This window comes from Mustela nivalis, assembly GCF_964662115.1.
Source record: "Mustela nivalis genome assembly, chromosome: 2".
NCBI classification, from domain to species: Eukaryota; Metazoa; Chordata; class Mammalia; order Carnivora; family Mustelidae; genus Mustela; species Mustela nivalis.
Window position 1 is genome coordinate 48,345,442 of NC_139021.1, and position 27,264 is coordinate 48,372,705.

Consider the following 27,264-nt stretch of genomic DNA (forward strand, 5'->3'; position numbering starts at 1 on the left):
TTTCATAATTGACCATCTCTCACTTTATAAAAGAAAAGTATCTTTCTTACCCTTTTCAATTTTATCAACCCAAAATGTTGGTATCATTCAGACCTCCCTTATACCAATACATCAGACAGCATAGTGAGGCCTTGTAACTTTCCTTCCTATAAATATATTTCTGTTGAGACAAAAATACAATGTTAAGAAAAGAACATTTTTATCGATCATTGCAATATTCTGAATAAGATTATGTTATAAAGTGGAGGAAAGTGATACATTTTGCTAATGACCTCTTGTGTTCTATCCTCCAACTATTGTCCAACTATTCATATTTTTTTATAAACATATAATGTATTATTAGCCCCAGGGGTACAGGTCTGTGAATCGCCAGGTTTACACATTTCACAGCACTCACCATAGCACATACCCTCCCCAACTACCCTCTCTCAACCTCCCTCCCCCCGGCCACCCTCAGTTTGTTCTGTGAGATGAGAGTCCTTTATGGTTTGTCTCCTTCCTGATCCCATCTTGTTTCATTTACTCTTTTCCTACCCTCCAAACCCCTCATGTTGCTTCTTGACTTCCTCATATCAGGGAGATCATATGATAATTGTCTTTCTCCGATTGACTTATTTTGCTCAGCACAACACCCTCTAGTTCCATCCACGTCGTCACAAATGGCAAGATTTCATTTCTTTTGATGGCTGCATAGTATTCCATTGTGTATATATACCACATCTTCTTTATCCATTCAACTGTTGATGGACATCTAGGTTCTTTCCATAGTTTGGCTATTGTGGACGTTGCTGCTATAAACACTGGAGTGCAGTTGCCCCTTTGGGTCCCTATATTTGCATCTTTAGGGTAAATACCCATTAGTGCAGTAAGCAGGTCATAGGGTAACTCTATTTTCAACTTTTTGAGGAATCTCCATGCCGTTTTCCAGAGTGGTCAACTATTCATTTTTAATTATTACAAAAACTGTTTTCCTGAGGGAGAGTCCTATGAAACAAAGAAGAGTATCTATAAGAAAAATTAAAGGTAATGTTTCATTTCATTTCTTTCCTTCCTCCCTCCTTTCCTTCCTTCCTCTCTCTCTCTCTCTCTCTTTCTTTTTCTTAAATCTTTGATCCATTTGATGTTTATTCTTGTGTGAGGAATGAGGTATTAATCTGACCATAACTTTATTTCAAATGGTTTTCCTCTTTACCCAGAAATTTATTTAAAGTAGATCTTTTCTCTGGGTGATTTAAGATGTCACCTTAATTATACACTAAATTTGTGCATGTATTTGGGTCTATTTCTGGATTTTCTATTTGATTTCACTAAATTGCCTATTCATGTGCCAGTACCACACTGTGCTAATTATAGCCAATGGAGCTGTTTTTAAAAGAAAAAAAAAAAGAGAGAGAGAAAGAGGAGGAGAAAGTCAGTAGGACTTCTCCCAGATGTCCTAAAAACCTTGAAATTTTCCTGGAAACCCTAAAAGCCCATATTATATTACTGAATTGATAGTAACTATAAAATCCTCCAATACTTTGAAAATTGCTCACATTAAACTGTATGGATATGAGTTTAAGAAAATAGACTTGGGAAATCAGGATTAAGGAATAGTGAGTTGGGCATATGGAAGCCAGGGCCAGAAAGGAAAACATGATCTGTTGGACAGTTCCAATTTCCAGAAAGGAGAAAGTTTACCAGTTCAGTGGGGGACACAAAGTTTGTTGTGTTTTTTTTTTTTCCTGTCACTAACACCTAAAAGTTTAAAAAAAATCTTATAGAAAGAGCTGTAAGAGAATTTAACATGAATAGTGCATAATATGCATATTTTAGGATTATAACTATAATTCAGTTCTTATCATTACTTACACTAGAAATATATAATATCTTATTTACATGTAGCATGTTAGATTTCAGAAGATTTGGTGAAGGTAGAAAAAAAATTGAGTGAGGACCACTACATTTACAAATGAACAAATCAAAATGTAGGAGGTTTTAAATCTTTAAATGGACTCCAGGCTCGGAGTTGTAATTATTCATGAAAAAGGGCTATTATTAATCAAACATTTTAGATAGAAAATCTAATTCAGCTCAAAAGTTATGCATACAAATATACAAAATTTTTGTATTTTTTTTTAAAGATTTTATTTATTTATTTGACAGAGAGAGATGACAAGCAGGCAGAGAGGCAGGAAGAGAGAGAGGAGGAAGCAGGCTCTCCGCCGAGCAGAGAGCCCGATGCGGGGCTCGATCCCAGGACCCTGAGATCATGACCTGAGCCGAAGGCAGCGGCTTAACCCACTGAGCCACCCAGGCGCCCCCAAAATTTTTGTATTTTTTAAAGTAATAGCAGCTACAGTTTATTGAGAACTTGCTAAATTCTAGGCACTGCCTTAGTACTTTAAGATGTTTTATTACTTAAGCTTTACAAGCATCCTATGCAGTTGGTATTTACAACCACTATTTTAAAAGATAAAAAAACTAATCTATGAAATATTGGGAATTTTATCAAAGACCCACAGTCATGACTGGTTCATGGTGGAACCCATCGCTCTGACAGATGACTAGACTTCACACAGCAGGGCTCCTAATAATTGATACCTGCCAATGTGGTACCAATATAGTGCATGATATGAATAAAGTAATGTAAAGTCAGATATACAAAAGAGGGACATTTTACCACAATATTTATCTTTTTTTTTTTAAGATTTTATTTATTTATTTGTTAGAGAGAGAGAGAGCACGAGCATAGGCAGACAGAGTGGTAGGCAGAGGCAGAGGAAGAAGCAGGCTCCCCGCCAAGCAAGGAGCCCAATGTGGGACTCGATTCCAGGATGTTGGAATCATGATCTGAGCCGAAGGCAGCTGCTTTACCAACTGAGCCACCCAGGCGTCCCCACAACATTTATCTTTGATTGTTTATTTAATCATTTATCTTCTAAGAGATTAGGCTGATCTCTTTTCGCTGGTTTCCTTTTTGTCAGAAGCAAACTCAGTGTTGCATAATATAAAATTACCTTTCCAAAAGGCAAGGTAGTCAGAGAAAGCCAGCAAGGATATGATACCGGACATTAAACATAGCCTCAGCCAGACTTGGATTTCAGGTGGAGCCACTTGTCTGCTGAGAGAAATGTCATCGTCACCAATAAGGATTTTTAGATTCCAGCTTCAGAGGCCTGGTCCCTGAGTGACAGTTCCAAATGGCCAATTAAACTCTGAGATCAGAAAGAGCTTCATTTTGAATTTTACAGTCATGGCACGAACCTAAGAGCAAGATGGACCGATTGTACATTTGCAGACTTGGATGCTTTCACAATGATGACAAGGTAATCAACATTCATCTCTCCTTCCTCTGAGATTTATAGAAAACACTTTATGGGGGACACTTTCTTACCTACAGAGAAATGCTATCTGGCTTTAGTGTCACTCTAACTTCAGGACTGACTCAGAAGCTTTTATGAACACTAAAGAGTTTAATATTTTTTCCACAATAATGCATGTTTAAGATATTATAATAACAAAAAAAGTTAGAATAAAATACCCCTAAGCCATTCATAACCAATTCTAAACTAAAGTAAAAGCTGAACACAGAATCTACAAATTATCTAGATTCTATGTCTCTCCTATAAACCTGTTGGCCAGTTATTAAAAGCTGCATGAGAAAAAAAGTAATGGGGAAGAAAACTGCATATGATTTTTAAAAAGAAAAGAACTTGAACACGATTGCACTCTAGTTATTTATAAAGTTTTCATGTTTGTTACCTATGCTTGTTATCCTCTGATTTTAAAAAAAAAGTTTACAGAGGTTTCTTCTTTGAGTATATTTAAATTTGTGTTCTAAAATTTAAATAAAATCATAGCATTTTGGGGTTTAGTGAGCACACACTTCCCCTTTAAAAAATAAAAATGAAAATGACTTAAGAAAAATTATGAGGAAAATCAATACAGAGTGCCCTTTTTATCATTTTTGGTGATCAACTGATCAGTAATCTAGTTTGTCTTACACACACACACACACACACACACACACACACACACACTTACTTATCTGTAGATCAGTTAAAGTAAACCTGGAGCTCTATGCTTATCCCCTGCTGACTCCTAGTGTCTTGACCTTGGACCTTTTTTCCTTGAGTCTCTGCAATTCCAGGCCAATGCATTGCCATTACCCCCATGAGTAGTACAGGTTGTCTATGGCTCTCAAATATTGCCCAGGTCAGATTCTCTCAGTCCAGCTATGTGTCCTCTGAAGTGACCTTCAGCCAGGCTGATCCTGGCATTTATATAAGAACAGAATATTAAAACATTCCCTGTGCATGTTTAAAGTTTATACTCACTGCTCAGTTATTTCAGAAACTTTCTAGAACAACTGCTCCATCTTCAAAGTGTTTGCAGACAGGTGTCCTGGATGGACCGTCCAAGAGGGTCAGAAGCCATCATAGCATTATTTAAAGTCAAAGCATGTCAGTGATGTTATTCACAGAACACAGTCCCAAAACTTGTAGGTCATTAAGTCCACCTCTGTCTAATTCAAGAACTCCTTCTCTACCATTTATGGAAGGAGGTAAGAGAGGAAAAGAGCATGGAATTTGTGAAATCAAAAGGCCTTGACCTGAATTATGACACCAACTCCTTCAACTCTTATGTTACCTTTGATCTTAGGCAAACCCCAAACCATCTGAACCTTAATTGCACATGTAAGCCCTCAGGTACATAGTAAGTGCTTAGTAAAATAATTAGTGAATAAACATGACAATAACATTAGACTTTCAAAGTACTACAGATTTCCAAATCATTTCCCCAGCCCCCGGTCACCACTCACCACTCTTCCATTTCGCACCTCTGCGATTTTCAAGTTTCTAAGGTGTCTCATATAAGCAGAATCATATGTGTATTAGCTTTTCAAGTCTGGCTTTTTTCACTTACCAGAGTCCTCAAGGTTCACCCATGTTGTAACATGTATCATTCCTTTTGAAGGCTAAATAATAATTCATTATATGTACATGCCGCATTTTGCTCATCCATTATTATGACAAGGGACATGTGCATTGTTTCCACATTTTGGTTATTGTGAACGATGCCACTAGGAACATGAATGTACAAATATCTATTCAAGGCCCAGCTTTCAACTATTTTTGGTATATATGAAGGGGAATTGCTGGACCATACAGTAGTTCTATGTGCAGTTATTAGCAATCACCATACATTTCCTGCAGTAGCTGCACCATTTTATATTCGAACAAACAATGGGCAAGAGACTTCTAATTTTCCCACATCCTTGTCAACACTTGTTATTTTCTAGGGTTTTTGGGGGGGGCGGTATATTTTGTTTTGTTTTGCTTTGTTTTGTTTTGCTTTGCTTTGCTTTGCTTTGCTTTGAATAATATCCACCTAAGGGCTCCTGGGTGGCTCTGTCACTTAAGTATATCCTACTTATGGTTTCGGTTCAGGTCATGATCTCACGGTCTTGAGATCGAGCCCACCCACTCAGGGAGGAGTCTCCTTCCCTTTCTCTTCCTCTCACTCTGCCTGTCCCCCAGCTCATGCTCTCTCTCAAATACATAAATCTTTAAAAAAATAATAATAATATCCATCTAATGGGGGCAAAGTGTATTCTTTTTTTTTTTTTTTCCCCAAAGAAAAGCCCCCAAACCTGGTTTTCCCTGGACTCAGGTCTGAATTTCAGCTTCGCCATGTTATATGGTTGATTTACTCAATTTCTCTATGCTTTTTATTCCCTCATTTGTAAAATAGGGTAATAATAAGCTTGTCTCTCTTGGAGCACCTGGGGGACCCAGTGGATTAAAGCTCTGCCTTCAGCTCAGGTCATGATCTCAGGGTCCTGGGATCGAGCCCCGCATCGGGCTCTCTGCTCAGAGGGGAGCCTGCTTCCCCCTCTCTCTGTGCCTGCCTCTCTGCCTACTTGTGATCTCTCTGTCAAATAAATAAATAAAATAAAATTTAAAAATAAGCTTGTCTCTAGAATTGTTTTGAAGCTTTGGTGAAATAATATATATGAAAATTTTAACATGGCGTAGATACCGAGAAAGTGGAAATAACTTTGTTATTATTTATTTAATTTCCTCACTCATGTTCTTATAATCAAAACCTAGCTTGGGGACCTAACACACAGTGTTTAATAAATATTTGATTATTGAGCTTTAAATTATCTGCAGACCACAGTCTACAGTTCTTTCAGCTACTGTGAATATAGGAGTTCAAAGTTCCTAAGTTTAGAAGAATTGAATGCATATAACAGAACTTTGATGCTCTGTAACTCACTGAGTGCAATTAAGTTCTTATCAATATAGTACAGTCTTTATTGTTCTCTAATGTTCTCTCATGCTCAGGGAGTGATTTTATTTTTCTCATAAAGTTGTAAATGAAGAACTCTTTCTGGGTATTGCTTTAAGCAAATATTTGTCCTAGGTGGACTCTACCTGACTATGGCTGGCAAGATTTGGGTGCTCAAAGTTCAAGATGGAATTAATGGTATGGGCTTTAAGATACTGCTTCAGCTGAGCTGATTGCCACTTAGGTCCACTGCATGTGACATTAAAGCCTGCAATATTCGAATACCCTATTCCTAGGTGGGACTTAGGTTCATAAAAATCCTAAAATGGTACCTAAAACTGGGGTGTGTATGTCTATGTCTGTGTATCTGCAAATACATGCATTTCAGGGGACAAAGATACAACATCTTTTATAATCTCAAAGAAGTTTGTGACCAAAAAAGATTAAGAATGACAGATCTAGGGGCACCTCTGTGGCTCAGTGGGTTAAAGCCTCTGCCTTCAGCTCCGGTCATGATCTCGGGGTCCTGGGATCGAGCCCCACATCAGATTCTCTGCTCAGCGAGGAGCCTGCTTCCCCTTCTCTCTCTGCCTACTTGTGATCTCTCTCTCTGTGTCAAATAAATACATAAAATCTTAAAAAAAAAAAAAAAAGCATGACAGATCTGGATGCCCTGGAGCACAAGATCCATGATCAAGCCAGAGCCATAAGTTTAGGGAGAGAAAGCCAGATCTTTATACAAATTGTGATATAGGTTCAGGTCTTATACAAGATAGAACCCCAATTATGAGGACTAAGCCATAGAATTAGTTAACCAGTTCCAAGGATAATTTAAGTCTCCTTTGAACTCCCTCTACCTACAGACAAGTTTGATCCATAGCGTGCAGATCAATCCGAAAGGTGGTAGTTAGGTCATAATAGCTGGCAGCCATACAAAAAGGCAGCAGGAATCACACTCACCTGAAATTTTATATGTTAGATGCAGGAAACCAATTATCATAAAATTATGACGTCAAATTAAAAATTCCAAAAGTATCCAAAATAGTATGAAAACTAAATTTAATACCTCTAACATTCATTAAAATGAAAAAGGCTTTTATTTGTATCTATCGCTCATGACATAACTAACCTATTTTTGTGTTTCGATCTGATAAGATCCAATTTGAAATTGTTCATCTTTCTTTTCTTTTCTTTTCAATTTTTTATTTACCTTCCAGTTCGTTGAGACACCTGGGTGGTTCATTTATTAAGTGTCTGCCTTTGGCTCAGGTCATGATCACAGGGTCGTGGGATTGAGCCCTGTATCCGGCTCCCTGCTTAGCTGGAAGCCTGCTTCTCCCTCTTCCACTCCCCCTCTTCTGTTGCCTCTCTTGCTGTCTCTTTCTCTGTCAAATAATAAAATCTTTAATAAATAAATAAATAAATTCTAGTTAGTTAACATATAGTGCTATATTGGTTTCAAGAATGGAATTCAGTGATTCATCACTTATATATGATACCCAGTGTTCATCACAGCAGGTCCCTTCCTTAATACCCATCACCTATCTATCCCTTCCCCCACTCACCTTCTTCCATCAACCTTCAGCTTCTTTTCTATCATTAAAAGTCTCTTACGGTATGTTTCCCCATTTGTTTTCCCCCCTTCCCATATGTTCATCTATTTTGTTTCTTACGTTCAACATATGAGTGAAATCATATTATATCTATCTTTCCCTGACTTTCCTCACTTAGCAAAATACACTCTAGCTCCATTCACATAATTGCAAATAGCAAGATTTCATTCTTTTTGATGACTAATATTCCAGTGTGTGTGTGTGCATATGTGTGTGTGTACTGTGTACTATTTATATATATATATATATATATATATATATATATATATATAATATATATATATTGTTGATAATGTTATAAACATTGGGGTGCATGTATGCTTTCGAAGCAATAGTTTTGTATCCTTTGGGTAAATACCAAATAGTGTAATTGTACCGTAGGATAGTTCTAATTTTAACTTTTTGAGGAAACTCCACACTGTTTTCCAGAGTGGCTGCACCAGTTTGCATTCCCATCAATGTTGCAAGAGGGTTCCCCTTTCTCTGCATCCTCACGAACCCTGGTTGTTTCTGTGTAGTTAATTTTAGCCATTCTGACTAGAGTGAGGTGATATCGTAGTTTTGATTTGTATTTCCCTGATGATGAGTGATGTTGAACATCTTTTCGTGTGTCTGTTACCCACCTGGATGTCTTCTTTTGAACAATGTCTATTTATGTCTTGTGCCCATTTCTTAACTGGATCATTTTGGGGGGAGGTGTTGAGTTTGATAAGTTCTTTATAGATTTTGGATACTAATCACTTATCATCAGATATGTCATTTGCAAATATCTTCTCCCATTCCTTAGGCTGCCTTTTAGTTTTGTTGATTGTCACCTTTGCTGTGCAGAAGCTTTTTATCTTTTTTTTTTTTTCAAAGATTTTATTTATTTCACAGAGAGAAATTACAAGTACACTGAGAGGCAGGCAGAGAGAGAGAGAGAAGGAAGCAGGCTCCCTGCTGAGCAGAGAGCCCGATGCGGGACTCGATCCCAGGACCCTGAGATCATGACCTGAGCCGAAGGCAGCGGCTTAACCCACTGAGCCACCCAGGCGCCCCAGAAGCTTTTTATCTTGATGAAGTCCCAATAGTTCATTCTTGGCTTTTGTTTCCCATACCTCCAATGACATGTCCAGTAAGAACTTGCTACAGCTGAGGTCAGAGAGGTTACTGCCTGTGTTCTTCTATAGGAGTTGGATGGTTTCCTGTCTCATATTTATGTCTTTCATCTACTTTGAACTTATTTTTACGTATGGTGTAAGAAAGTGGTCCAGTTTCATTCTTCTGCATGTGGCTATCCAATTTTTCCAAAATCATTTGTTGAAGATGCTTTCTTTTTTCCATTGGATATTCTTTCCTGCTTTTTTGAAGATTAGTTGATCATATAGTTGTGGGTCCATTTCCAGGCTTTCTGTTCTGTTTCATTGATTTATGACATTGTGCATCCTTAATATAGGACTGATAAAATAACTTCTGGAAAAGGACAAAAAATAAGTATTGACTAAAAAAGGAAAAAATCCTAAGACATTAAAAAAAATAGCGTATCTGTACACATTATAGAGATAGTACTTAATGTTTTTAGAAAGCTGAAATTACTTTCTATTTAGTTTGTATAAGTAACAAACAGCTCTACTTTTATAAGCAAGCCAAGCCAAATAGACCGAGAAATGATTTCTGAGTTCCATGCTTATAGAAATAAGTGAAGATGTTTCACTAACTACAATAAAATTACCCAAAGTGACCATAAGGATTCCATCAGCCTTATTTTAAAAATTAAAATAAAATGGAAAAAAGAGAAACTTTTGTTTTTAAAATTTTAAAGAACTTCTGAAGCTTCTGTCCTAGAAGAGAAATTTCTAAGTCTGGAGGACTTTGACTTGGTTCCTCTGATTCTCGCTCTTCCTATGGTAACACTGTCACTGTGATTCTTTTCTGCAGGAACCTTAGTGAAGTCTGAACAAAGCTTACCTTCAACTTATTCCCCTGTAGACCTGAGTTAGGAAGGGATTTTCAAAAAGAAGGGGAAAAAACATAAACGAACATGAAACACAAGTCTTGATGGGCTTGTAACACACTTCACATACAACCATGCCTCATTCTGTAGCATAGTCTTCACCCCTTCTACATACCATCTAGCCCTAAGGAAGGTACATCACAGGTACCTGGTTCAGCTCCCTTGCCTTTCAGTTCTCAGTCTAATTCCAAAAGCATCAGCGCGTGTGATTTCTTACCACACAGGAAATGGATACCTCAACATCTATGCAGCCAAAACCCAGAGACCTTAGCTTAGCTGGTCATATAAAGATACTAAGTTTAGTCATATATAAGTTAGTTAGCTGGTCATATATAAGCTACTTATAGAACTATAATCCTGACCTCTAATACAGGTCAAAGACTATCATAGTTTCTTAATCATAAGCAAATGTAACTTGCAAATCGTAAGGAATACACTAACATGAGTTACAGGAGTTGAGGACGAATGGAGGACCTCAAGCTCAATCCATCACACGGAGTGCCCTGGTGGCTCTCAGCCAGTTAAGCATCTGCCTTCAGCTCAGGTCATGCATGACCTTAGGGCCCTGGGACTGAGCCCTGTGTTGGGTTTCCTGCTCAGCGGGGATTTCTTCTCCTTCTGCCTTAACCCCTCACTGTTGCTTGTGCTCTCTCTGTCTCAAAAAATAAATAAAATAATTTTTTTTTTTTTTTAAAAAGATCAATCCATCAGAGTGCAGAGTGCCCTTCAGGTAGAGACTAAGAATACAGGATGTTCATTTGTTTCCTATTAAGTACAACTCTTACAGCATGTCAAGTTGGAATGAGGGATCCTGGGAAGATGTTCTGGCCAAAAATCTCTTCTTTGCTGTCCTGTACTGTTTCATGACATTCCTTTGTTTACATGTATTTCTTCACTTTAAAATCACCATGTAAAACACAGATGTGACTGGGAGAAGTTAATTATGGTTATTAAACTATTTTCTGTCATTAATACAGAATTTGTGAATTTGTTTCAAGATGGCTAACTAACCAAGGTTAGAAAAATTTGGACATGGGCTGGAAGTTGTAAGAGATGTATTATAGGCAATCTGGGATGACTTCGAAAGTAGTGTAGCCAAGTGGTAACGTTAGGAATCTGTGAACCTATAAAAGAGAATACCATGAAAGAGAAAATGGATAATTCACAGATCTGTTAACAAACGGCAATCTTGACCTCTGCTTTCCCCTAAAATGAGTAAGAGCTTTCACAATGTTATTTTAAAGTAGTATCTAAGATGGCCATGCAATTTATTATGTACCATTTAATTGCAACAGGACAGAAACTTAGGGAGAAGGGCCCGAGATCAGAGTACAAATCTTTTCAAGGAGAAGGAAAGTGGCTACTTGCTTGAAAATGTCCGTAGGTGTCCTGGTCTGCCACTGAGCTGCACGTTTCAGATTCCAACTGCAAGGGAAGCATTTTTTGAGCCTCCTTGGAGAAAACCCATGACCCCAAGCCCTCCCGTTGAAGTTCTGTCCAGGACTTGGTATTGGTCCGGGGAGAAAGTCTGGCTTCATTTCTGGGAGGCAGGACCTTGTTGGGAAAGTTGTAAGATTGACATGATGGTGACAAGTCTGGAACCTCTTGGCTTGAAGGCATAGCTCTTGCAACATCTTAGGGATGGCATGCTGCCACCCAAAATATCTCAAAATTATATTTAACATCTTTTTTCTTTTTTTCAATACAGTTTAATTTTAAGAAAGACAAAGGGTTGGTCTTGAAAAAATTGTAGAGAAACCCAAGAGAACACACTGTGCATGTCAAGTGTCTCAGTCACAGTGAAATGCAATCATCAAAAAGGCATTAATGGTTAGTTTTATGCAAAGAAAATGGGAAAATATACTTCCATATGCTTAAAGGAATTAAATACCGCAACAAAAGACAGAAGTTTTTTTAATTAGAAGTGCAATTTACAAATATTCTCCCTTTTCTTTTCTTCCAATATGCTCTGGTTTTGTTTTGTTTTGTTTTGTTTTTTAATTTTCTAATGTGACTAACTAGCTGGAAACCGTACAATTCATATTCTCTTAAAAACAATGAAGAGAAAATAGGTAAAACTTGATGACATATAAGTAACTTTCTATTTTGCTTGCATGCTTTGGATTTGTTAAGTGCATTTGTAGTATCACAACAAATGCAGGATAACAGAGAGTTCAGCCGCAGTATAGTTTTTTTTTTAAACGGCGGGTAATACCTATTTTCCAATCCAGTATCAGGTAGCACCTGTGTATCTCTTGCTTTTATTTCTGTTCTTGCTTCTGGAGATCTCAGTCATTTCTGACAAAGGGCAGATAAGGGATATTTTTAAAGCAGCAGTTCTCCAAGTGTAATTCTCAGAACAACACCAATAGCAGCAGTTGGGGATTCATTAGAAATGCAAATCCTCAGCTTCCGCCCCAGACCTATCGAGACTTTGAAGGTGAGGCCAGGCAATCCGTGTTCTAATAAATCCTCCAGGTGATTCTGATGCATGCCAACCTTTGAGCCAGTGATGTAAAGGAACCATGGAACAAAGATTTTATGTGTTGCAGAACTATGACTCCTTTTTTTTCCCTAATCACTAAATATGAATGTTTTCTCTTCTTATGCCATGGAGCTGAGTGGGACTTTTTCACCTTGGTTTTTTCAAAGACATTTTTTCTCACCTAAGAGTGTAATTGTCATGTCGATCAGGTGAAATAAAATATCTTTCCAAGTGTTCATCTGGTGAGGAGATTCCCCATTTTTTAAGGTGATAAAACAGTTTTCAGAAGAAAGCACATTGGCTGGATTCACATGTGTCTGTGGATGGAGGAAAACTGCAGAAATGGTTCTTGTTCCTTTTGTGAATTTTTAAATATGAGGTTTTTAATTAAAAATTATTAAATAATTTTATTACAAAAGTAGTTAATGTTTATAGACATAATACACATGTAAACTGAATAAAAGCTCATTGCCTCTCTCATCTCTCCCCCCTTCAATCATATTCCCTTAGAGGCAACACATGATATGAGATTGGGGTTTATCCTTCCTCTCACTCTTCACTGAACCCATGTGTATATATAAAAAAAATTATATACAAAATCAACCTCATATGGTGCTGCTGTTCTGCCATTCATTTTTTAACATCTAAAATAATATAAACACAACTGCCTAGTGTCATTATTTCATCCATCTACCTTAAAGTTATTTCAAAATGCCTGCCTTTATACACCCTGATTCAATTAACATCCTTGTACCTATATTTCAAATTTCTCCTGTTAGTTTTTCAGTAGCCCGAAATCTCATCTGAAGATGAGATTTGGGGGCCCAATTCTATGTCCATTTATAATTTAAATAAATATTCTAAACCAATGATTCGAGCACTTCATGTTTAGTATTTAAAGAATACTACCTAGGTTTTGAATTTTTCCCCCATCTTAGTGGTCTTCCATTGTTTTGATTTTCATCTTCCTACACAATGATCACGTAGAATATCTTTTCACATACTAGGGGCCATTGGTGAGCAAAGGGCCTAAAAAGTCTCTTTTTGGAGGCAAAGGGGGAAAGGGGTGACCTCCGTATGTTCCAGGAGAAGAAAGGGATGGTAGGCTTCTTCCCTCCTCTGCTGTGTGGATTAACAGGTGCAGCTCAGAGTTGCAGTTCTCCCCTGGGCCTGATGGAGTTGAAGGTTGCACACTGGAAGATGGCAGAGGCATATTCTCTCCAAAGACTAAGGGGGATCTACTGGGCTTAACTGGAGAGGGCTCATGGATATGCAATCAGATTGTCATCTTTCCCAATATCTAAGTTTTCTCCATCTGTGTGCTCAGAGATTATGGCCACAGTTGTTCTCCATGAGCTAAAAAATAAATTAACAAGTCCAGGCTATACTAAAGATAAAAGAGAAAAAAATTTAAATATTAAAAGTGGATCAACGCTTATAACTTTATTTAGAATAAAACACCTGCAAAGTCTATTAAGTGCTGTACCAATTCTTCCAACTGCAAATCTTCAATTGAAAGTTCTGTGTGCGGATGCGTGCAGAACACTGCGGCATGAAGACCATATTTGGCTTCCCCAGGCTGCAATGTGAGAAATTCCTTTTACCATAATAATATGAGGGCGGCTGTGTCCAGCCAAGCAGGGTTCACTTTCTTAAGTCATGGAGGTTTATCAGGTCAGGCAAAGTTTCAGAATCACTTAATCTCACCTTTCATCAACCATTATGGTGGAGCTGAAGGTATCTAATTCTAGATTTATGTGCCCGTCATGTTTTCATGTTGCTCTGAAGTGATGCACCAGTAAGTGCACTCCCCAGATAATAGGAGTTATCCTTTCTCATAACTGATGTCAATGAGACTCTCAAGCAGATACGGTAACTCAATTCAGAGATCCCTGCCGTTTTATAGACTGACGATCTAATTATCCTGCTTCACCCAAAGCCCCTGCCCCATCTGCCCTCCCACCATCTCCTCTTGGACTTCTGAGCTGTTGGAGCTTTTCTCATCCATCTTTTGGTCCTAGAGGGAGGGCAGAGGGCTGCCTACAAAGCCCAGGGACAGCTGTTGCTGCCAGTCCCATGAGCACACACTGAGCACACACCTCCTTCCCAGGCTTCTCTGCAGCTCTCTATCCACAGGCCCCTCTGCTGCCACTGCAGAGTAGCTAATGCTTGGGCTAATTTGATACTCTCTGTCACAGTTTATGATCTATTAAAAATTGAAACTTATTTATTCTCCAGTTAGAAGGTTTCAAGTTTCTGGTACTAAGATTAGACCAAGTCTTAGGTAGAGAGATGATATCTCTTCCCGAAAATGGTGTACTAAGATTCTGGCACATTTTCCAGAGATGAGATATTTCATAGCTTCGTGCATATTAGAGCAGTCTTACTTGATTGAAAATTCTGTTATTCCAGTTCTTTGTGGGGCTTATTCTGGTGGGCTCCAAGTCTTTGTTCACAGTATCACAAGTGATACATGGAAATAAATGAATAAACTCACCTCGTTTGTTGATCTATCCCAACTTTTAACAACTATTTATTGAGTATGATTGAGTATCTGCTAAAAGTAGTGGAAGATTTCTAGAATCTTACCATTTAGTGGCCAGACACTAGTGGGCTTAGACCCTGCCCCTCAGTGATGGAACCGATATTAACTGCCATATTGGAGGCAGGAGGAACAGTCATGAGTTCATTGAAAGACAGAAGAGCTCAGAGTACCAGCAAGTCACTCAGTGCCGATGCTTTAGCAGAAAGACTGACGAGATGAATTTTTAGTTAACACAGTAACGTTTCCACATATATGACTTGAAAGTATGTAAATCTGCATTTCTTAAATGACCAGCTGATAGAACATTTGACAGCATCTATTATCTGCATGAACAGAAATATTTATTGTGCTGTGCTTTTGTGCATAGGACTCTGCCGGGGCTGGAAAAAGATGGGCAAAGGTTAGTTTTTAAGTTAAGAAACTGGAGTTTTTTTTTCATTAGTTGTAAAAGCAACAAGGGACAACTTGAAGAAAAATGTCGAGAAAGAAAAATGTTCCCTTTACTTTCATTCCTAATTGTGAGAGAATAGACGGGCAACAAAGTACCAATCATAATGACTTAGCAAATCAATATAGACTTAATAGCTCTTATTAAATGTGACTCACATCCAAATCAGTCTGACTCACTTTCATGGTATTGTGCCACAGGGGAATAAATGTGAACCGTGCCCATGGATGATTTTATTGGTAATCTTTTTGCCAAACCACACATTCTTAGTTCTTCTCAATCACTCTGTTTTTTTGTGTGTGTGTCCATTATTGACACCAGCACTGATTGACGTTTTCTTCAAAATAATATACAACATGTTATCTGCTTAAAATATCCAATAGGATCAGTGGGTGACCAATCAGAATTTAGAAAATTCAGTAAGATTACCAGATAAAATAACAGTGTGGAAAAATCCACTTCTTTCTGCTATATCAACCATAATCAATTGAAGAATATCCAAAGGACAATATACTTCACAGTAATAATAAAACTACTAGCTTATAATATTATTTCAACTTCCTCTTCTTCCCTCTCTTCCTATTCCCGCTACACACACAAAATTACACCTGCATTTTATTTTTTTTTTAAGATTTTATTTATTTATTTGACAGAGAGAAAGAGCACACAAGCAGGGGAGCAGCAAAGGGAGAGGGATAAGCAGGCTCTCCGCTGAGCAGGGAGCCCCATGCGGGGCTCAATTTCAGGATTCTGGGATCATGACTTGAGCTGGAGGCAGTCAATTAACCGATTAAGCCACCCTGGCACCCCTATACTGGCACTTTAAAAAGCAAAATCCCTAGATCTTTTTCAGCTCAAGATGAAGCTAATTTCCCTGAATCTTTTTTCCTAAATGTGCCAATCCAGTTATGCCCAGGGCTGAAATTCATTCCCATTTATCCAGTTTCCTCCTCAGAGCCCCATCTACCACCACCAATCTCCACCACTACTTAATGACTCCTTGAAAAGTGCTCTCTGCCTCCACTTACCTTGGGCTGAGTAATGACCTCCAAAGATGCCTATACCCTAATTCTCAGAACCCATGAATCTGTGATCTTACAGGGCAAAAGAGAGTTTGCAGAAGTGATAATAAATTAAGGATGCTGAGATGGGAAGATTATTTTGGATTATCCAGGTTGGCCTAATAAAATCCCAAGTTTCCATATAGGAGGGAAGAGCAGAGAGAGAGAAGATGCTTTAAGCCAGCAGGATGGCTTAGATGGAGAAGGGGTCACACGCCAAGAAATGCAGGCAGTTTCTAGAAGCTAGAAAAGGCAAGAAACCAGAAGGCCACCAGAGTCTCCAGAGGGAACACAGCCCTGCCAACACCTTGATTTTAGCACCAAGACTCATTTCAGTCTTCTGACCATCAGAACTCTTAAGAGAATAAAATTCCATCCATTGCTTTGATTCAAGCCAATAAATTTTTGCTATGTGTTGCAGCACCAATAGGAAACTTCTATGTTCCCTCTAGGTATCATTTGCCGCAAACCTTGGACCATAAAGCTGTTCAGAGAGAGGGAATTTGCATGATCAGTTGCTCACCTCAGGGTGATAGTAGTTGGAGAACACGTGCTAAGAGTGCAGGTTGGGAGAAGAAAGGAAATGGAATCCGAATGGAGCTTCTAGCAGTGAACTCCCACTGCATTTCAGGTATTGTGCTAAATGCTTTACACATGTTATCTCTTTAGCTTTTTCTCTTTATTATCTTTTTAAATACCTTTGAGGTGTCCACTGCTTGTCTTCATGAGTGTTAATGATCTTTAAATTGTGAGCTCATTATTTGATTGTTATTTGTGGAAGTCCTAAATTATGCCATCTTCCCTTCAGAGAGGTCAGTAGCCAATGACCATCAGCAAACAGCTCAGTTCTCCTGTGAGACTTGGCTCAGTAGGAGAATCATGGGTTCAGATTCCAGGGACCCAAGCCTCAGAATTATTATAGGGTTAAAGAAGATAAAATTTTCAAAATCCCATAATTTTTTTTTAATCTTTCTGGAAGGATTTATGAAAGAATGGCTATGGGATTTGTCCCCCAGACTAGCTGATGTAATGGGATGTCAGGAGACCTAAATTGTTCTTTCTGTATCTTTATCTCTTGTTTTGTTTTGTTTTGATTTCTTCTTTTTAATCAAATGTTACAACCAGGAAACATATTGTGTATGGAACATCAGCACACACTTCCACATTTCTTCAAGGAATTTGTTTTATTGGTGTATCATATATAATACCAGTAACTGGTTTCAAGCCAGTTATGTTTATCTTGGAACTCGTTCTTCCAAGAATCTGGGTATCTAAAAGAGGTATCTAAAAGAGGCCAGAGCTCAGAGATACTACCTGTGCTCACATTATCATGGGCCTTGGCTGAATGAGCTTCGTTGCAACTCCCACTGAGCTGTCCACAAGCTGAGAAGTACCACTGCAAGCAGCTGCCACGGGGTTTTGCACAGATGAAGAGAAACAGAAAACAACCCTTTAAAAAATTGTTCTTTTCCTTTCTGAAAGGCTTTCCTTTCTGCCTCACCTCAATTTCCAAGTAGTGTCTTTCTCCTTTCAAACCTTCTCCACCAATTAAGATAAGAAAAATCCTGATGTTAGCATTAGCATTTGGTTGAACTTCATTTTTGGTTATGGGTTAGCTATTCCAGGTCTTCTTATTTTTAAGTGTAACTTATATTTCCCCAGGTTCCACCCACCAACCTATAAGGACAAATTAAGTGACTGGTCCCTTGCTCTGACTTGCTGGACTAGATTCCCCCACCCTTCTATGCCAATCGAAACCTCATCCCTGTTCATTCTTGGCATCCTTCAAGAGGTTTCAGATGCTCTGAAACATGTCTGCTCTTGTTCCTATGGTGGCCTTAGTTAACTCAGTTTGAAAGCAATTTGAAAGAGGTGCCACCCCACCACCTTGGCTACTGGCAATCCCCCAGGAAGGCTACTCCCCTGACTAGGGGTATAATTGGTGGTTCTTTCCCAACTTCAAGGTATCTAGTGACACTTGACTTCTTTCAGTTCTCACTGTGTTCAAGTTTCTATGTAGTGTTTTGTGACCTGATGGGCTCAATGTGCCCAAATTGTTGCAGTCTGTCACCTGGACCCTTAACCAACTTTGCTTTGCCCTGTGGATCTCACAAAATCCATCTTGAAGATAGCCCCTTTGATTTTACCTGCCATATTTGTTTTTTGTATTTTGTTGTTGTTGTTGTTGTTTAAGAAAATAAGAACTTGTTGATAGTTAAAGTCTTTAATCTACAACTCCCATTCCCTCCCTGTTTTCCTTCCTAAAAGTGACAACAATCACCTGAAATTGATGTATATTTTCTCAAGTATATTCTTTGTGATTACTACATAGTACAGATCCATAAATTATATGTTGCATTGTTATGCATGCTTTAAACTTTGTACAATTTGTATTATACTATGTGCATTGTTCTTCAATTTAACTTTTTTTGCTTAACTATGTTTTTAAGATTTATGTGTTGATACATGTAGTTCTGTTTATATCCCCTCATATGATAATGTCACAATGTATGTCTAGTCTCTTGTTAGTTGATATTTAAGTTATTTCCAGGAAAGTTTTAGCTATTAACTACTATAGAAATGCTTCAATAATTTTGTTTTTGCTTGTAAAGGGATGTGAAACATTTGTAAGTGTGGAAAATTTAGAATGAGGAAGTATTGTTCTTCAGAGATCATAGTTTTAGTTTTTGCTCAAGGTCACAATAATTGGGTAGAGTTTGGGAGAAATGCAGTAGGAGGACAGAGTTGCTTTCTTGGGTCATCCCTTCCTTTCTTCCTATCTTCTCCCTAAGTCTCACAACTTTTTACTTCCTCATTTTCCTGGCACCAAAACCCCCCTTTATGGTCAATCAAGAGTCCATCCAATCTCTTATAGTGAAAATAGTCTGCTTTGGGGATTAAGCAGATCTGAGTTAAAATATTGCCTCTACCTCTATGAAAGCTTAAACAAAGTTGTATAATCCATCTAAACTTAATTTTTCTCATCCATTAAAATTAGAATACTATTTATTACTCTATAGTGTTGTTGTGAGGAGTAAGAGATAATAGCAGGGTCTTATAGAAAAAGAACTTGTCAGTTTCAAGGCCTGAGGCTTGAAATTGGTGCAGAGACTTTCCTCTTTGTTGAAGCAGCAGTAGATAACCTCCTAGCTCATCTCTTCAGAAATAATTTCTTCCTTCCAACTGTTAACACTTCCCACCACATTTAATATAAACGAACTTTATATATGGGAGACCCTGAGTGATCGCTTCCCGTCCACTTTTCTAAACTCACCTCAAACCACTCCCCGCCCAACTATGTCTCAGCTCTGCTTCAGCTCTTTTGCATGTAGCAGACTTCCAGAAACTCTGTGACTTGAAACAACCTTTTTTTTTTCATGACTCTATGGAGTGGCAATGAGGGGTAAAAGGAATAGGAGGGTTGGTTTAATGGTTTTGCCTGGACTCATTCATGCAGCTGTATTTAGTTAGAGGATTGGCAGGCAACTAAGTTCAGTTGGGACTCTGGGATGAGCAGGCTTTGCTCTCCAAGTAATATTTCTATTTGGAGGAGACAAAACCAGGTAGGACTTTCCTCGTGGCTCCTCTCTGTCCTAAATAAGCACATATCAAGCCTGTGCTTGTGTTATGGTGAGGCCCCAATGGACAAAAAAGTCACAAGGTTAAGCCCAAAGCCAATAATGGGAGGGGGCTACCTTAGGGCATGGATACCAGGAAGCAGGGTTCACTGAGGGCCATGCATGGGACAAGACCCAAAGGCCAATTTTGTTTCCCAGAGTGAAGTGAGATTTTTTTTTTTCTACCTTAGCATCTTTGCATAACTTTCTTCCTTTATTCTTTCAACAAGTATTTAGACACCCACAGATACTGAGCAAAATGCTCAGGGCTCTCATGCAGTTTTCCTTCTAAAGGGAAAAAGCACACAATAAGCAAATCCAAAACTAAACAAGAAAATTTTTGTGGTGATTAGAGCTCTGAAGAAATAAATCAGGATGGTAGCAAGTGACTAGCAAAAGAGGACAAGTTAAGTTTAGCGAGGTCAGGAAGGCCTTCTGAGGGGATGACACTGGATCTGAAATTGGAAAGATGAGAAGAACCAGTCATGTGATGTTATAGGCAAGGAGTGTTCCAGATAGAAAAAAATGGCTCACACACCTCTACCACTGCCCTACTGCCCCCTCCTCCTCCTTGGTTGCCTCTGTGCATAGCTGGTGCCTTCTCCTCTCAACCTGAAGAGCACTTCTTTCCCTAGACTTTCTCAGTCTGCCTAATCTACAATAGCCCATTCCTGCCCCTGTTGCTTCCCACTTAATTTACTCCCTTAGAGAATTTACAGTTTTCAGTGATTTGCTTGTTGTTTACTTCTTTCTTATAAGTCCCCAATAAACTATTACGCCTACAAAGATTTGGCCATGTCTGTAAATTTCTTGAGTAGTCTCGTGTGATTATTCAATGATAATCAATGATAATTGTTAAGTGACAAAAAAATTAAACTAAAATAGTAAGTCCCGTAGACTGGAAGTGTGACCACAAGATGTCTGGAGCAGAATAGGTTCTTAGGCCCAGTTCTTGATGGGCCCAGACTCCTGTTGGTTTTGGGACCAGTCCACTGTGCAGGTTCTTTCTGGAGGTTTTATTTTCAAAGGTCTTTGGAATTTCCCTGACTCTGAGCCTAGGTCAGCCCTGCCCTGTCCAGCCCAAAGATTTTTAAAAACTTAAACCATAAAGACAAAGTTTGGGGTATTGGTCCTTTTTCCTTAAAAACTCTCCTAGGAATCTTATATAAAATTCCTGTCTTTTCCTCCTGCTATCTTCAAATGTTCATGGCAGAAAATGACATAATTCTTTGATATTCGACACCCTCCGCCATGAAGAATGATAGCAACTACCAAACAGAGCGGGCATCCCAGGCCAGACACCTGAAACATGGTATCATTAACCCTCACTACAATCCTACTGAGTAGGAATTCTTGTTTCCATTTTTCAGGCAAGGAAACAGAGACTTAAAGATACAAGCAACTTCTACAATGTCACACAAGGAATAAATTGTCCCCAAGGCAGTCTCCCCAAGTCTAAATCTGATCATCTTCCTCCATCCATATTGCCATTGTGGTGACACACCCAACATAAGGGAGGAAAATGTAGGTCCACTATGCCTCGCTTCATCCCTAAAATCCAAAACTTCCTGAAAACCAAATTTTTTTCTGCAAGAAACCTGACCTGACTTGTTCACAAGTTTTGTGTGAGCGAAACTTGACCTGAACCGATGTGATGCTACTTATGGTCCTTATTTATTCCACTTACTATGACTATTCATACATTTTGCTGTAAAAATTGTAATGTGTTAAATTATAGGATGCTCCTCCAGACCCCATTACTTATATACTATCTGAAATGTATTGCTCTTAAAAGATCTGAAAAATTCTGAATTCTAAAACACATGTGGCTCCAAGGGTTTCATACAAACAACAGGAATCTGTAGTAAGTCATATTTATGAATGACTTTATACAATTATAACATAATTATATTACTAGTTTACAATGATTAGAAGTAATCTGAATGTCTCTCAGTTGGGGAATGGCTAAATAAACAATGACAGTCCATGCAACAGAATATTGAAAAGCCCAAAGAAAATATTCTTTACAGAGTGATTCCAACACAGTAAGTAGAAAAGGGGCCAAAAATGTTCGTTTAGTATAACACTACTTGTATTCTTTAAAAAGAGAAAATATATGCAATTATCTCCACATATCTACATCAAGTATCTCTAGAAGAGTACAAAAAGAATTGATAACTTTGGTTCTCTCTGGGATAGAGAATGGGAAAGGGTTTTTTTTTTTTTTCTTTTTTAATGTTGTACTCTTTTATATCCTTGATTTTAGAACCACCTGAACTTACTACTCCCCAAAATGAAATTTATAAATAAAAATATTCATAAATGACTTTTCACAATGTGGAGAAACTCAAAACGTAAATGCTACCCAAGTTAGCTGAGTCATGCATAGCCTCGTGTTAGTCATTAGTGTGGCACATAATCAATAATGGCTCATGTTCTTCTTACTTGCACTTTTTTCTCATTTAGGCAAGACATTTTTCCTCACACTTCTGATCACTGGAGAGCTCACACTGGCCTCTGTTCCCGGCTCATGGAAACCTGTATTTTCTCCTGTTTCTTCGCTCCTGAGACCTAAACTCTTCTCTGGGCTAACCTCTCGGCCTCCGGTCACCTGAACCTGAGCTCAACTAATGGTTGGTATCAAGTCACAGAACTGGGTAGAAGAGGATCCTTGGCTGGAAGAGGGGCTGAGCTGACAGGCAGGGATGGGTGGGGCAGGAGCATGAGTCCTTAGGCAGGTCGCCATCAGTGCTCATGGTGGAACATCTACCGCAAGTCAAAGGCAAGGCTAGAGTCCATGTGGGAACACTGGGGCGGAAGTCCAGGGAGAAAAGCTGCTCCAGACGGCACCAGACAGAGCTAAAACCAAGCATACCGGTGTAGGCCTGACTCAAGCTAGGCACCAGAAACAGAGTCCAGCTTCCAGAAAAGATAGGTTCACACACAGTCACTGCAGAATGGAATGATAACATTCCCCCTGGCCTGCTTTTAAACATTTTCCCTGGTGGGGACAGATAAGAGAGTGAAGGAAGATTCTATAAGTGCTGCTTGGTAACATACAATAGGGCAGAATGTGGTGCTCTCCCCTCTTACATTTAGTGCTGTTTATCCTGATTTTATCCCCAAGGAAGCCATGGGTCACTGAGTTCCCAGCAAACTTTTCCCATCCCTACATGGAGTTGGGTTGAATAATTTTGATGGCAGCCCTGAGGTTTAATGAGGCAGGCTGGTGACATCAGTGACAGCAGGTGAATAACTGTGAGTTAAAATAAATTCACAGCTAATTTCAATAACCAGACTTGTGGTGCCTGAGGCAGTGCCTGACTGCCATGGTGCCATTTGTTTTGTTCCTTGTTCATATTATGATGAAGGGATTAAGTTGTGCTCAATTTAGCTTCATCTAGACACTGCAGTTCAAGTCATCTGTCAGAGCTGCATTTCAATCCTTTGGAATTGAATAACGGTATAAAAATCTCTAAGGTACCTCTATTTATCATCAATCTTTTCATTGGGAAAATTGCAGCCAAGAAACAGATAATATATCAGGTCCTCACCCGTAGGTTCTCTGCAGAGCTAGTGAAAGAACTGGATTTTCAAGCTCGCTTTGCAAGAGGCAAATAGGAAGGAGACTGAAGGCAAATCATACATCAGTTGCCTTGGGCAGGACACCTGCCCTGTCAGTCTCTGCTACATCCAAATGGAAAAATGGGGGATCTAGGATTACCTTCACGCCATGCCAGTGGCCAAGGCACTGAAAGGTCACATCTATTATCGTTGGCATTTCTCTCCTCTCTAGGCTGTTTTTTGAGTGTATGTCATACTCATCTCATACAGAAGGTATGTTCATCATGCCAGAACATGATGCTAATATCTGATCTAATAAAAGATACCCTATCTTTCTTCTCTTCAAACTTCATGATGTCTACCTGCTACTAAAAATGATTCCTTTCTTCCTCAACACTCCAACTTTATGTTTTAAGGACTTGAAACCTTAGGAAAAGTTTTATTTGTCACCTTTTATTTTAAAGTGACACTAATTCCTTTGAAGCCATTATGGTAACCAAAACAAATGGCAGTCAGCCCCATGCCCAGAAGTGACTTTATGTTATAGTCAAGGCTCCTTTGGAAGAAGCCACTGGACTTTATTAACAATATCATGTTTACCAGCAGAGAGCTTGGGGTTATATGGGTGGTATCAAAAGCTGAGGGAGGACTAGAGACACAATCTTAACCAAAATGCAAAATTAGGATAGAAAAGTGTATGACCAGCTGATGCCAGCTGCAAGCAACCACACAGTAGAATCTCATCCAACTCTGCAGGGAAGCAAGCCATGGGAACTCTTGGAGCCTAGACAGGACCAATGAAAGATCACAGTGAAAGAACGCTGAATGTAAACCTAGCTAGCTAGCACCCTCAGGAATTACCAACAGGAGGAATTGATAATACTGCCAGGAATTCATCTTCTCCAGATCAGATCACTGCATAAAATCAACTCTATTTGTGCTAGGAAGTCCAAATTCACAAGCTTCATTCTAACTGGAGCTTGTTTCTCAGTCACAATGTCTCTTAAGGACTCCTTTGGATTCTTTGGGTCTCCATTTGTAAAAGCATTGTTGATATGAACCTGAGGAGGTGTTTTTCCTGGAGTTCTGTCTCACCAGACTGGTTCCGGCTGCCTCCTGGGTGATGATGGAAAACTAAGGCACTTGCCAACATGTCATCCTCTCATTTTGTAATCCTTGGGCACTTGGCCAAATGTTATGTGGAACTTTACCAACTAGTGAAATGCAGAGGCTGGGGCAGTCTTAAAGGATTTAGGACTATTACTGCAATGTCCAAATATTGCATGTTAAAGAATTCCACCACAGGATCAGAGAAACTAGGTATAAGGGAATGCGACCAGAAGGTTTTCTTTCAATAGCCTTTCACTCTTACCCCTGGTGTTTTGAGGTCTGAGGCCACAGTTCAAGCAACCTCTCTACTCTTTTCTGATTCCAGAAACTGAAGGAGCCCTCAGACTGCATAGGAGAAACCCTGTGCACTCTCTCTATGGAGTTGTTGCTAAAGGAAGAATTAGACTTTAGAAGTCCTTAAAATTCTTCATTTACAGCCAAACTCATCTAAGATATCAGCATAGTGTAAGTTGTATATTTAGGTAGCTCTCAATTGCCTGGAGCAACTTGAAAAAATATCTTAAAAGAAAAATAGAGGAGACTCAGAATAAGACATATGGCCTCTAACAGCTAAATCGATTGCCCAAGTAAACTTTTGTATAAAAAGAGACAAGTTCAGGAAGGACTTTCATTAAGAGCTTGCTGTTTCATCTTCAGCTAAAAGGACAGGAATCTTTTCTGAAATCTTGTTCTGGGTAGCCTAATATGTATTTACTGTTTTCTTCTTCCAGCTCTAGAAATATAAGGGAAGAGGAGCTGTTATGCTCTATCCTGTGCTCTGATGCTTCACCCCCAGGACTAGAAGAAATAAAGTAAATTTTTGTAGAAATGTGGAAATAAGCATTCACCAGTTATACTGAAACTAGGGGATTTGAATCACATGTAGCGCGGCTTCTCCAGAGAAATGTAGGGAAGGTGGGCATTGAAAGAGTCTGAGAAGGGTGTGTGGGATGACTCTATGGGCCTAACTAGACTGGTTGTAGAAATGCAAAAAACCACAGCTTCCATTTACTCAGGAGCGATGATGGTCCTTATCACACCCTGAACCCCCTCAGACAAAACCAAATCCTACATTATTGGGTCTATTTAGGGAAACTATACTGACTGTTTTGGGGTAAGAGCTCACCATATCAGTGAACCCTCATAATAATGAAGTAAAAAGTGATAGAAGGAAAGCTGCTGTTAATTTGATTTTACAATTTGTCATTGTGGGAAGAACACTTAGCAGAGTTTGAAGACTCAGTGTTCCAGTTCTAACACTTACTTTGGAGTTTGGATACATAGTTTCATTTCCTCATTCATGAAAACCTCTTTCTTCATTTTGAACTGAAGATACTAAAACAGGTTCTACCCCACCCACAAAAGTCTTAAAATTTATAAATAAGATCATATGCATAAAAGCCCCCATTCTAGGCAGCTAATCTAAAAGAATCTCTTTCTTGAAAAGCACTTGTAAACATTCCTTTTATTCCTTATTCATTTCTTAGAAAATGCCCTGGGGACATTTATGTCTCATGGTTTCAAAGCTGATTAGCTAATATATTTCATCAATCAAAGTCTTAGAAACTCTGATCCAGCCCTGTGTCCTCAATTCACCCCAGCATTTGACTCTCTCATCCTATTTAACCACAGCCCATGCAGTGTTCCATTATTAGTAGTACATTCAGTTAAAAAAGAAAAAAAAAAAAAAAACTCTTTGTTACTGTGTATCTGCTATATGGCTTTATCTCTAATAATCATTAAAAAAAAAACTTCAAGGTGAGTATTATTATTAACCTAGTTTACAACAAAGAAAGAGCATGACTCAAATAAATTGGGGTGCCTGGATAAGGGATTTTATAGTTAATGCTAACACCTGAAAATAGCTGCAAAGGAAAAGAAAGTCTTTTGAAACTGAAGGAGCATTGTAGATACTATTTCACCCCATTAGGTGTCTTTGTTCACTCTATTGAGATCAATAAAGAGGGTCTCTGTAATGTACTTCTGTGCACTCTGCCCTTGAATGAGTCATTTTGCAAACCACTGGTGCAATCAGTACTCTTGCCATTTTCCTTTTATAGACCTACTGGGACAGTCACTAGTTAAGAGTGAATTAAAAAACAAACCCATGTCGGCAGTAATGAAAATTTCCACTACTAAAAGGCATTTTGGTTAATGTACCTGTCTCTACTTACCATGGATCTGATCTGAGCATTTAATTTAAAAAAGAGCTGTAGAGAAGTTCACCATTCAGTACTTAGCAAGTTGACCCAACAGATAAAACAGTTAAAATGAGTTAAAAGGGGCACCTGGGTGACTCAGTGGGTTAAAACCTCTGCCTTCAGCTCAGGTCATGATCCCAGGGTCTTGGGATCAAGCCCCGCATCGGGCTCTCAGATCCGCAGGGAGCCTGCTTCCTCCTCTCTCTCTGCCTGCCTCTCTGCCTACTTGTGATCTCTATCTGTCAAATAAATAAATAAAATCTTTAAAAAAAAAAAGTGAATTAACAAAAAAGGATTTCTTTTTTTTTTTTAAGATTTTATTTATCTATTTGTCAGAGAGAGAGCAAGGGA

At 38.7% G+C, this 27,264-nt stretch overlaps 1 long non-coding RNA gene across 2 annotated transcripts in view; it reads right to left on the bottom strand.

Moving 5' to 3' along the window:
• Positions 1-471: 471 nt before the first annotated feature.
• Positions 472-27,264, bottom strand: part of LOC309858984 — a 71,213-nt gene continuing 44,420 nt past the window's right edge. The window contains exon 3 of one of the 2 annotated variants that reach the window (XR_014308476.1): positions 472-984. This is a non-coding gene — a long non-coding RNA (uncharacterized lncRNA). Of the gene's footprint in view, positions 985-8,774; positions 9,342-27,264 lie in introns of those variants that run through there. The other variant, XR_014308477.1, reaches the window with a different exon arrangement.